The sequence below is a fragment of the Bacillus rossius genome, chromosome 3 (assembly GCF_032445375.1).
Source record: "Bacillus rossius redtenbacheri isolate Brsri chromosome 3, Brsri_v3, whole genome shotgun sequence".
In the NCBI taxonomy this organism is placed as follows: Eukaryota; Metazoa; Arthropoda; class Insecta; order Phasmatodea; family Bacillidae; genus Bacillus; species Bacillus rossius.
The window spans coordinates 15,274,600-15,287,936 of NC_086332.1; the positions used below are offsets into that span (position 1 = coordinate 15,274,600).

Consider the following 13,337-nt stretch of genomic DNA (forward strand, 5'->3'; position numbering starts at 1 on the left):
TTCATTACAAACATACACACAAAACCACACATCTTTCCTCTTTATAATATTAGTGTAGATTTGGTAATGTGCACAATGCAATATGTAATGCAGTATGTCTATAAACTTAAAAAATTCCCAATGTAAGGACATTACAGCATTTTTTTTACATGTTTTTAACCTCAAGGGGGAGGAGGATAGGGTCGGGAAAAATCTAAATACTTTTTTTTGCTATGTTGGTTGTGCATATAAAATTGAATCTAAATTCGAATATATATTATTCTGTAAAAATTATTAAAATGTGTTATGTTGCTAAAGAGAAAAGACGGTGTAATTATGCCCCTCCCCTTTTTTAAATTGGAACCCATATTTTCACCTAAAAGGGTGCCCATATTTAAACCAACCCCACCGAAGCAAGATGGCCACTGTCTTATGTAACCAAAAGACGTGGGTGGCTAAAGGTGTGCTTCTAAAAACAGTTTAGGATTTCTGCTTTCCGAATATCACTGTGAAATTATCATAAACTAAAAATAATGACATTAAAAAAAACCATTTCATATCCCTGTCAAAGGTTTGCAGTCCAGAACAAACACCAATTTGCACAATAAGTGACACTGCATCAACACTACTTTAAAAAAAAGGTTCCAACTGCTCCCTGCTATCTTACATCAACAAATGGCGCCGTTTACAGTCCTGACCACCAGTCTGCAGCATAATCCATTCCTCCTTGGGGACGGAATGCCCACATTTACACCTGTGGCCGTTTTTACACCGTCTTCCTATGCATTATTACTAGAAAAATTATTTGTAAATTTAGGATTTTTTTGTCTCTCGGTTATTCTTATAAAATGTTTCTATCACAAAATTTTTTGCTATCGTTAAAATTATGGAAATAGGTGATTTTTAAAACTTCCTTCCTCCTCCCCCTTTTTTTGTATGTTGTCTTTAAATAAAGGCCGGTTATTTTAAATTTAATGTTTAATGTCTTATAAGTTAAATCATGCTTAGTACCGATCATATGTGTTGATTTTTTATAATTTTTATACTTTCTATTAATTTTTTAATTTGTATTTTATTTGTAATTTGTTTTCATTTTCTTGGTCAGTAGTTGTTTAGGTTATCTCCTTTTCCCCTGGTTTGTAAACATTTATGTGGTTAATTGTAAGCCAAGTTCTAAACTTCGCCCCATAAAATAGACTAAACAAATTGAACTGAAACTTAATTAAAAGAAAAAAAAGGCAAAATAATAATGTAATTCAAGCAAAATTAATTTATTTATAAACTAGGTCACTTTCAGTGTGATATTACGTGACAACGGTATTTAAAAAACGTCGGGAGGTCACAGACGAATACCTGTATATAAATCATCGACGTTCGATGCTCGGACACCGAACTATCTTATTGCAATCCAATCAATCGCTCTTTCCTTGCTCATGAAATATTGATATCGGCACTAAGTATTTCGGTCACTGTGGATGTGTTCGGCAACTTGAGCGGTAAAAAAGGTTTGTTCACGTTGGCATAGCTACCGTGAATTTCCTGCTTGCCTTCAGTTGGTACTGTGTTTAATTTGTTAACCCTACTTGTTTTGTTTTTTTCATCCAAGGATTCTATTAGCGGCGGAGTTGCCTCGGATACGCACAAAATAGCATTCCTTAGCGGTACCTTGTTTGTCTCTCGCCAGACGCCTCCGATGACCTCGCTGCACCAGGTTTTTTTCCCCCTAAAGTTCCGTACATCGTATCTGCGCCAGGGAAGCAGGGCTCATACTAAATTTATGTACTAAATTTCGCAATGAAACGTAAATCTAAATATCTACTTTCATAAAATACTGCTTTGTTAAATGTGTGAATACAAGGCGACGTTAATTTATTGGGAAATGATTTTTGCTGTGAAACATAGGTAAGACAGTTGGTGGGAGTAATTTCATGAATGCGAAGGAAGTCAAGAAACGAAAAAAAAAAAAGTGTAATAACCAACGGTGCTTTCATCTGTAGCGGATGGCGCGAATCAAAGTTCACAAAGACAAAGGGAAATTTTTATAGTATTAACTGTTTGATGAATTTTAACAAGATGAGAAGTAATTATTACAATTCCGTGTCGAAAATCAGGTCGACAGCCGAGTTTTACTATTTTTCTGTTCTTTTAAGCTTTTATCAAAGCCGTTTCAATATATCGTTACAAATCTCGGATTCTAGCGGCGGGTGCGGAAACTACGAGTGATTCGCGCCAATAAATGTATGTAGTTTAAAACAGAATTTGCCTATATATTTATTTCGCTCGGCAGATATTTTAAAGAATTCTAGGTTTAAATTTCGTGTCCGAGTTTCGTATGATTATAAGCGGTATTTGCAACGTGAGAACACAACATGGACGTTTTCTCGTTAACCGAGGTTAGAAGTAGTCACACATGGCCTACCTGGCGAGTACTGAGAGTCTAGCTCACAGTTTTTTTTATATATTTTTTTTTCCGTGTAATTTTCCTTCCCCTCCCCAGAACTCCGGACGTCAGCGTCGAACAGACGTCACGGAGCGCGAAGGCGGGTGATCTGAAACGGGAGAAAGGAGCGCGGATGACGCACGACGGGCGGCGGGAGGGGTGGATTGCCCTCCGCTGGGCCGCGGAATTGCCCAGGGAGAGGGAGGGGGGGAAGTGCGTGTATGCGCCCTCGCGCGTGTTAAGGGAGGGAGCACCGTGCTTTGCGCGGGTGGCGTGACGTCAGTTGCGGTGGTCGCGGACGATGCAGTCGTGGTTGCGAGTGTGCTATCGGGAGTTGCAACTCGACATTCGGAGGAAGAGGACGCCGCCCTGGACTATCCCAAATCCGAAACTGTACGTACAGAATCTCGACTGGCTTTGAAAGCTGAGTAACAATTTTTTTTTTATATCGTTTGTTGTCAGACAGCCAGGAAAAGGAGAAACCACGCCTGCAAAATCTCAGTTTGACGGGCAAAACATTTTTTTTTTTAAATATTAGGGCTTTCATGTTTCGAATTCTTAACTATATGCAATGAAATTATCCCTTTTAAACAACCGAGTGAAGGAACGGTCGTGCTTCACTGTCATTTCAAATTAATTTCGGCCATTTAATTTAATCTCTCCTAAATTAATTATAATATTTTTTGGACAAACGCTATTAATCTTAATTAAAAATATCAATGATTTATTTGATTTATTTACAACACTACACTCGCATGTAAGCATGCATGTGAACATTTGTGATCACAAAGAAAAACTAAATCATGTGGATCATTCAACTCGGCAGAACATCCCTAAAAAAATACATTTTACGTTCGGAATTAGTTTTTAGAGAACATTAACGCATTAAATTTAACCCCACACTTTATACTTCTTAACGATCGCAATATTTTGCTCATTTGAATAAATACATACTTTGTTCAACAAAATTTGTACTATTTTTCTGAAGTGCTTGTTTAATCTTACCTTACCACGTTAACAGCACATCTTTATTCAAATATGTGTGGTTACTTACCATAACATGTTATTTTTAACATTTTTAACGAGAATTTCGTCCATAATTTTAAAATATCTTGAAATACTTTACGGACAGTTATTTTTGTGACTTAGCTATACAGAAAAATCCTTTGGAGAAGGAAAAATATTTCTGTATCTGTATTTTTATTGTAATTAGGTAATTTTTGTAATTTCAATGACACATTTTAATTCCTTAACTTAAAAGTCTTTTTTGGTCAAAGATACGTTCATGTAATTACGATAACACCAATTTGGGAGACTAATTTCTTACGTGACCACAACCAGTTAATTTAACATTTGCAATGCATATTGATAAAAATCTTAACTAAAATTTTTGTACCGCTGGCTATGAATGGTTTTATACAAGCGAGTTTTTGCACTGAAATTTTAACTTCTCTTTTGAAAACATCTCTTTGCTTTACCAATTCATATTTTTAAAATAATTAGTGTAGTATTTTTAATCTTTAAATCAATTAAATAATTTATTCTGAAGTCTTCAGTCCTCCAGTACAACGTGGTTTCACAACTGATTACATTTTGCAAGGGTATTAATTTTTTTCGTGATAAATAAAGTTCTAGTATAAAACATAGTGTATCTAATTACATTTTTAAAGCCTAGTTTAAAACGTTCTTTACTGTTAAAATTTTTCTATTTTTTTAGGTCACATACATAAAAAACTTAATTAATTTACCACTTAAATTAAAACTGCTTTAATGTTAAGTACGTAAATTACTATCAAGTACGTACTGCCTTCAAGCTTTCTGCTAGGTGAGCGTTACATTAGAAAATTCCCATGTATTTTAGGCCCTTTTTGTTCTTAGTGATTATTTGTCTAATTCATATATGGTTATAATATATATATAAATGTAGATAATTATGTAGTCTCGAAGCTCACGGTAACTGATTCTCAATATCCATAAATGTTTTTGACAACCAAGCGTAGGCAAATATAAGGTGAGTAGTATGTAAATGTTCTACTGGCTCAAGGTTTAGGGTGTAGTGTTGGTGTCCACCATCTTGGATTGTGAACTCATTGTGGCCTTCTTGGATGACCATGACCTTCAAAATCGACCACAAATTGCCAATAATGACTCAAAATTCCTCAAAATTTGCTTAAAATTTGCTTAAAATTCGTCAAAATTTCCAGCCTTATTTCCCTTGCGACCGTGAGAGACCATCCGGGGTAAAAAAATTCATAATATTTACCTCAACACATGTGGTGCCATCTGTTGCCATGAATAGGGACTATCTGCAACAAGTTATTTAATGGGATAAATTAACTGTCGCTGACGAAATATTAAAAATTATATTTAAGTAATTGATCCAATTTAAAACACTCAGTAAGCGTCTGGCATTAGTCACAGAAGCTAATATAGATTCTGGTTCGTTGCCTGCAGTTGAATCGGAAGGACACCGCTGTAGATACTGCAGCAAGAAATATGTTCTGAGAAAGAATGCTAGACGTCACGAGAAAAATGATTGCGTTAAAAACCAGCTAAACAAAAAGTATATTTGTATCGGTGTGGCAAATTGTTTTCACTAATTGATATCTTCAAAATACACGCCAGAACTTGTAAAGGCAAGCCCACTTACGAGATAGAGGACATCGATAAAGCTACTACTCTAAGGAAGAGTGTGCTGCATGATGTAAATAATTTTCCACGTGGGCGTAGCTAGGTTTCAGTTGTGGGTTGGGGGGGGGGGGGGGGTGGTGGGGTTAAAAAAAATATCAAAAAGTGCAAAATTAATATCCATGTAAAAAAAGGGCAAACACAAAACACATTACAGAATTATTCTTCTGTTTTTATTTTTAAATATATCCACTACTTCATCCGCATCAATTTTTTTCCCATAATGTATATTAATGAGAGCCAAACCGTTCAATCTGTTTTCACTGGTCGTGTTGCTCCTTAGGCTTGAAAAAGTCCTTTCTGGGGTAGCGGTGGAAACAGGTATGGTGGCCAAAATTTGTAGCAATGTGTAAACATTTGGATACAGTTTTCGATCGCACCTATCTAGGCATTCCAAAGCACATTTTGGAGTAGGAGAGGTGCTTGTCATCACTGCTTTCCACACATCTAGTTCTGCTTTGACTACAGATGTACTTCTTTCGGGAAGCACTGACGAGTACATACAAATTGCCTCTTCAATTTTGGAACTGGCCGCGAAATTTTAAGGTAATACACCATATAGTGCCGTCACTACTTTACGGTGCTTCGTAAGCCTTTTATTCAATTGTTGAATTGTATGTTCAAGGAATGGGATGAAGAAATTTATTTTGTAATGCGAGCATATATCTGACGCAGGAATGTTTGAGTGGTTCAACTGCCTTCCGACTATGCGTAGCATCTGCAGTATACCACTATTTTCTTCGAGCAAACCCTTTGCTTCTTCATAGATATGAGGATACTCGTCATCAGCTTTATTCGTCAGAAGTTGCAAGGCATTAATAACATCAGCCACGTGGCTGAATACTGTGATCAGGTTGGTGTTAATTGCTTGCAACTGTTTTGACAGCGACAATGTATAGCTCATGACTTTCTCAAGAATCACTAAGGACATCAGCAAAATTCGAAGCTCGAAGTGTGTTAAGCATTTGGACGGCTTGTTGCGATGTTTCCTTATTATGGCTAGACTAGAGTTCTTCGAGAGCGTTCACAATCGCTGAATAAATTTCTTTGAATCTCATGACAGCTTCATGCTTGTGGACCCACCGTGTTTCACACATTGCAAGCAGGCTTTTTTGGTGATCGGCGGGTAACAGCTCTCGAATTTTTTCCTTCAAAACAGCAGTGCGTTGAGCAGAATGTCTGAAATACGAACCGACATACTGCACAATACCAATACAATTTCGGATATCTGCTCGTGAACATGAGTAAGCAATGGCGAGGTTGAGAGAGTGTGCACTACAGTGTACATAAAGAGCAAGAGCACATTCTTGACGAACATATGCCTGGGCACCGTGCAAATACCCACTCATAGCTGCAGCTCCGTCGTAACCTTGACCAACAACATGAGAACATTCAAGTCCACGCTTTTTCAGAGCTGTAATAATGAGATTTGCTAGACCGGATCCTGTGACGTTGGAATGTACTCACGAAACATTTCCTTAACTTTATGTTTAGCATCTTTTACATCGACATATCACAAGCACAGCGAGACTTGCTCCACACGCGCGATGTCGGTCGTTTCGTCAGCGAGAATAGAAAATAATTGGGTTTTTTTTTTTCTTCTTCGATTATCTTATGTTGAATTATTTCACCACAAATTTCTATTACTTCGTTTTGGATCTGACGACTTGTGTAAAGAGCATTCTTCTGAGAAGTAGCTAAATGCTCAGAAAGTCTTTATCCCCAGACTCGGCCCCATACCGCAACAGTGTCCGAAAATTACCATCATTCTGCAGTGGTTGTTCAGGCTCTGGTTCTAGTTTAAAGTGAATCCGTCCCTAATCGGTTTTACCTCTTAATGGGATAACTTGTTTGCTGCAAAAAATTATTCCTTTTATGATAGGGATTAATTTTTTTCGGTTTTCTTGTTGGTGTCTCTTTCTCTCAGAAGACAACTGCTCAGTGACTGAAAAAGCCTGCGAAGAAATTACTTTAAGGAAGTTATCTGCAAGTTCCGAATTTCGCTTGTGATATCCTGTTTTTGCATGGGTTTCAAATATTTCAAGTGCATTTTTCCACTTGCAGAATGGCTCGGTTACGAGCTGGCCAATTCGCTGATGGCCGCCTTTACCTTCATCAAGCGAACGCCCCATTACGACGCAAATTCTGCAGAATGCTCCACTTTTATATTCACAATATGGCAGCCAGGGGGATCTCTCTATCCATTTCAATTGAAAGCGCAAATTTCTCTTTGTGGAAATGGGAAACTTATAATCTTTGGATGGGGTCCAAGGCAGTTTTAATAGTTGGGCTTTCATATATTCATCCACGATTTTGTCTTGATTCGAGTAAAACAACATCCAATTTAGCTACAGAATGAAAATATGACGTAACAGGCAAGCTGGTCGATTCCTAACTAAATGCAGGCTCGGTGGACGTAGTCATGAAATAAGGCGCCGGCGCTACTGACTCCAATTCGTCGTTAGATACTGTAACTGAGGTCGAAGACTCATTTGTCATCACAGCCTCATTGCCAGCGCATGCAAATTTGTTGTAGGTTCGGTAGACAAATGCGCTTCTTTACTGTAAACTGCTTGACCACACCACTTTTTCCAGTAGTCCATACTCTTAAGCTTATCGCCTTTTCTTGTTTTTTCCCCCTCCATTTCTTGACAAAGTGAAATTCGTACCCTAGAAAAAATAAGAAGTAATATTAAATAAAAGTAGGTGTAGGCCTAATGGTCAAAAATAAGTACATTTTATTATTACATTTCTTTAATACTTTTATATTTTGAGAATAAAATTAAAAACGTTATTTAAAAATGAATTAAATTACTATTATTATTTTTATTTTTAACTTCTCATCCTGGATTAAGAATATTGGTAAAATGTGTAGAAAAATATATAACATGGTATACTTTTTTTCAGTTATTTAATTAATTTTTTATATCAAAAATACAAAGTATTGCTCACAAATAAATAGTTTATCACGTACTCTTGCCACGATTTTATATATAATTTACTAGTAGATAGGCCAAATACTATACATTTTAAACCGCACAAATGTACATAAAATTATTCCCCTTCCTGAATGTAATTATTTCTGCACATGTAGTATAAACATGCAGCCTAATACAATGTTCAGAACAGAATCAAGAATCGCGGAATGAGTTTACGAAATTTACAACTGCATTGTTGTGGTAACGTGCAATCCCGAATAAAATATTTCGAGTTATCTGTTGCTGGCTGCCATCGGCTCCGTGCTTCGATATGTGTATTTGTTTTCGCCAGAGTAAATATGCATAGAAACAAAATATAGATACTGTCCGAAACAGAATAAAGAAACACGGGAAGATTCTACAAAATTTAGGACTGCATTTTGATGTTAGAGTGCAGTCCTGAACAATAACAGCAGAATAAAATTGCGGGAGTTATTTGCTACTGGCTACTATCGGCTTTGTGCTGCGACCTGTACCATATGCAATAAAATAATCTTTGTTATATGCTAGTGCGGTCTGTTGATGGACGGCGCAACTAAATATCGTTGAATTATTGCTGTGGTAAATGTTTAGGCTTTCGCTGCTCTCCGTTGTCTAAAGAGTAAACTAATTTCACAAAAAGAAACAAAATGAATGAACTCGGAAAAAAATATATACATACACATAATTTTGTTCTACCTGAGTTATCTAGGGCAAATTCATTAAGAGGTTTACATGTCTGACAAATTGACATTTTAACTAAAACTTACCGTCAAGTTTCTATTTCTCTACACTGCACATCTAGAATTATTGGCATTTACTAAAATCTTATTATTAAATTACAATTTACATACTTACTCCTGTAATATGGCCAGTAAGTTACTTAAAGTTCAATAAACACACAAACGACAACATTACTTCGTTCACACTGCAGTCTACACGGTGTAGATTCACTCAATGATAGTTGGCGAATGGCGACAGCCGAGTCGACTGAGGCAACAGGTGCGCATGCGCGGCGCGGGGTTATGCACGAAATCATGTCGAAGGTTACCGAACAAATGCGATGATGCAGCGGTGTCATTGGATAATCGACGTTGAGCGGCAGCGCGGCGAGTTCAAAATATTAATGTAATAATAATAATAAGTAATTACTGTGGAACAACAAGTGTGTATATTTCAATGTGATAGTTTCGAATGAATAACATTAGCAATCACAATTTTCTTGCCTTCATTTCGGGGGGGGGTCCGTGAACCCCCCCCCCCCCCCTCTGGCTACACCCATTATTTGCCATGTCTTGAACGTGATTATGTTCATAGCTCTCCTGATCTCGATAAATAAATTATATTGTAGGATTCTGATGGTTTAAGGAAGACTGGAAATAATGGAAGTATCATCACCGTGAAAACTGAGAATAAATCCGAGCCCATATCAAGTAGATCCTCCATACTTATAATAAATGATTAACGCTTAAAAAAGAAGCTTTTAGACGATGAAGAAGCTTCGACGTCAGTAGTATATATTGGTACTTCCGGGGACAGGCTTCAGGCTCTATTGTGTGGCGGTTTCTGCTGCCTTGGAATCTACATCTCCGATGACGTCACGGCGGCCATCTTGGATGACCTTGAACTTTACCTTTACCTTAAAATTTTGCCAAAGTTTGTACAAAATTCGCCTAAATTTGCCAAAATTTCCAGTTTTTTTTTAATTCAGCCAAAAAATTTCAAAAATTTGATAATTAAAAAATCAGGATTCCAAAAAACCTCAAAAGTCTTTTTTGCCTTAGAAAGAACTCAAATCCTAAAAGCGGCTTAAAAGTCCTAAGATCTAGCCGCTTTAAACCGCCGAGGTCATAACCTTGAAAATTAGGATGCCTTGACAGCCATTTTGAATTATGAAATGACCGTTCCAATTTCTGTTCCGGCCACCATCTTGAAATATTTTATTTATTATCCTATTTTAATAAACAAATTTTATTTTTTTGAAATATTAATTCATATAATAAAATGATAATTAAAATATTTTAAAACATACACCTACGACATGGAGCTCGGAGTCCTCGGTTCAGACCCCAAGGTCAAAATAATAATGGCGATCGATCCTTCCTACATGGAAGTCGCTGGCAGACTGACCTCCCACCACTTATGGCAAGGCATATATATCATCAGTTGTATGATGCCATGTCCGCCATGTTGAAAATCCATAATTTTAATGCTGGAAAATTGAGAAAAAAATTTAAAATTATAAAATATATCAATTAAATAAATTTTAATAAAAAATCTTTAAAATCTCCTTTGTATTCTTCGTTACGGCCGTCATATTGGAAAACCATAATTTTTATGGTAGAAATTTGGAAAAAATGTCAAATATAATATAATTTTAATAATCTCATTTTAATAAAATACTATTTTAAAATGCACTTACGCCTTGAAGTCCATGGTTCAAACCTACTAAGAACAAAAATAAGAAATTTCGATATGTAATTTTTTAAAATTTGAAATAATAATAGCATCTAATGTTCGAGAAAGTACCACCATATTGTATTAAGACGAAACTGTTGCAATTATCGTTACAGGCGCCATCTTGAAAATCTTTATTTTTTATCCGATTTTAATGAAAAAAGTACACATTTAATTTAAAAAATATTTTATTAATATACTGATTGGTTAGATCGATTTCCGTCCTGGGTTCGAAACCAGTAAGAGCAAAAAAATAAAAAAAAACAACAGATCCTTCCTCCATGGAAGCCACCTACAGAATGACCTCTCACCACCAATACCAAGGTATACATCGTCAGCTGGTATGATGTCATGTTCGCCATCTTGTCTTCGTCCGCTGGAGGCCACCATGTTGTTTTCGTCTGCTAGAGTACGCTGATGCCATCTTAGTATAATTTTTGTTCACCATACATTTGACCTCGACTGTTGGCATTGAACTTTGACCTTGACCTTGAACTTTGTCCTTGACCTAGAAATTTGACCATGACCTTGACAACCATCTTAGATCCATCATTTTGTTTTCAGTACTCGCTACCGGGAACGATAGTCAACATATATTACCCGCTAGAGGATATTGCCACCATCTTGTTTTCATCTGCTGGAGGACTCCATCTTGTGTGTGTACTTGTCTGATAGAGTGTATTACCATCATACTTGTTTAAGTTTTACTCACTAGAGTGCAGTAATAATTTATTATTTGTAACACTCGCCATATTATCATTTGGGTGCCATATTGGAAATTTTTAATTATTTAGCTAGAAATGCGGGATGATTTCCAAAATTCATTAAATATATTTGCAATTAATATACTTATTGATACGATCGATTCGTGTTCTTGGTTCGATCCCTATGCGATACGAAAAAAAATTAATTTTATGTAAAAAATAATAACTTAAATAAATCATGTTCAAAATCCTAAGAGGCATAAAATCCTCTACTACCAGCCTCCAGCAAGCCATTATGACCGCCATCTTGAAAATTTGTATTTATTGACCTAGAAATTCGGAAAAACATTCCAAAATCCACCGAAAATCCTCTCATTAATTTATATATTGAATCAATGGATTCCTGTCCTCGGTTTAATTCTTGACCAGTGTCAAGTGTAACTAAATATTAAATACATTTTATATTCTATTTTCCATTACCTTTCGCGGAGTTTATTAATCATTCACTCTACGGAAAAAAAAAACTCAAGACAATATACCCGTCTGACGAATTAAATACATTGTCGATAAGCCTAACAAAAAAAGTCTAGTTTTTCAATACATTCATGTACAAAGCCATTCATACACATATACCAATAGTCTTCGGACAGCGAGGCTGGCTCATAAACAATGTCAGACGTTTAGACCAGTCATTTCCGAACCTCACGACCTTCTTCATCGACAGCTAATTATATTCAATTAAACCAACGTAACATGTTTTACGCTTACAAGAGGACCAAGAATCTCATCAAAGATTAAGCACATTTTGGAAGCATCATAAGCAAAAAGGAAGCACAATCAACAAAAAGGAAGCACAATCAACAAAAAGGAAGCACATTTTGGAAGCACCATCAACAAAAAGGAAGCACATTTGTAAGCACAATCAAAAAGGCAGCACATTTGGAAGCACAATAAAAAAGGCAGCACATTTGGAAGCACAATCAACAAAAATGAAGCACAATTGGAAGCACATTCAACAATCAGGAAGCACATCTAACGAAAAGGACGCACATTTTCATGAACATTCAACTCAGTAGGTTGCGTTCGTTAATTTTACGTTAGGATACAATGCCTCTATCAGTCATTAGCTATAGCAGTCATTGGCTCGAACAATCAATTACGTCAAAAGTATTTGACTCCAAATAGTCTTAGGCCTAGCGCTATTTGACTACAAAACTAGGAGGCTACGAAGATTCGAGACTACAGGACTACATGTCTACATGAGTACTTGACTACGAAGCTACAAGTCTAGAAGGCTCTAATTGCTGCATCTCTGTCTTTGACTGAATTTTCTCTTTGGCTCCAACTGCTCCAGCAGCATTATGTTATTACATTACAAGGCTACTTGGTTACGTAGCTACAAGTCTATGAGGCTCCAAGGCATCATGACTACGTGACTACGAGCCATGAGGTTACGAGACTACGCGATTACGAGTCTACAAGGTTACGAGACTGCAAGGCTACAGGACTACGAAGCTTCCAGAACTCAAGGCGACAAGGCTACGAGACTTATTGGCTCTAACTGTCTTGGACTCCATTCAGCTGCGAGAGTTAATTTATCTCATGCAAAGAAACTAAGTAAGTAAGTACGTAGTCCCAATTATTGTCAACAGATGACGCCACGTGTTGCTTGAAGGTAAATATTATGTTTTTTTTTTATGTGAGATGCAGGATACCCACTAACGATCGAAAAAGAAGGATGGCTTCGCTAAGCACCTTGGAGAAGGAAGTTTGTCACTCCTCTTAGTGTTTCTCAGATGTCTCAGAGCTTATTATTTGACTCAGTAATGGGTGTTTATTTTTTTAAATTCCACATGAGAAAAATATTACAAGTGCTGATTTAGTAGCAGCAATTCACAATTTAATTGCAACTCTGGATAAAATGGCATGTCTCATTAGGTTCCTTCATGCAGAGATCGGTTCTCAGAAATAACCAGAAGCGCTTGGAGGAACGACGGGAATAATCAGGAGCACACGGAGAAAACCATCAAAATATTGACAAGAATAATCGTGAGCACACGGAGAAAACCATCGCATAAGTTTCATAAAAATCTGTCCAATAGTTTTTTTTGC

The 13,337-nt window shown here is 36.5% G+C and overlaps 1 protein-coding gene across 1 annotated transcript in view; it reads left to right on the forward strand.

Moving 5' to 3' along the window:
* The first annotated feature begins 2,755 nt into the window (after positions 1–2,755).
* LOC134530265 (uncharacterized) overlaps positions 2,756–13,337 on the forward strand; it is a 50,222-nt gene continuing 39,640 nt past the window's right edge. The window contains exon 1 of the mRNA XM_063364960.1: positions 2,756–2,812. The gene's annotated coding sequence lies outside the window, so the exon portion shown is untranslated. The remainder of the gene's footprint in view (positions 2,813–13,337) is intronic.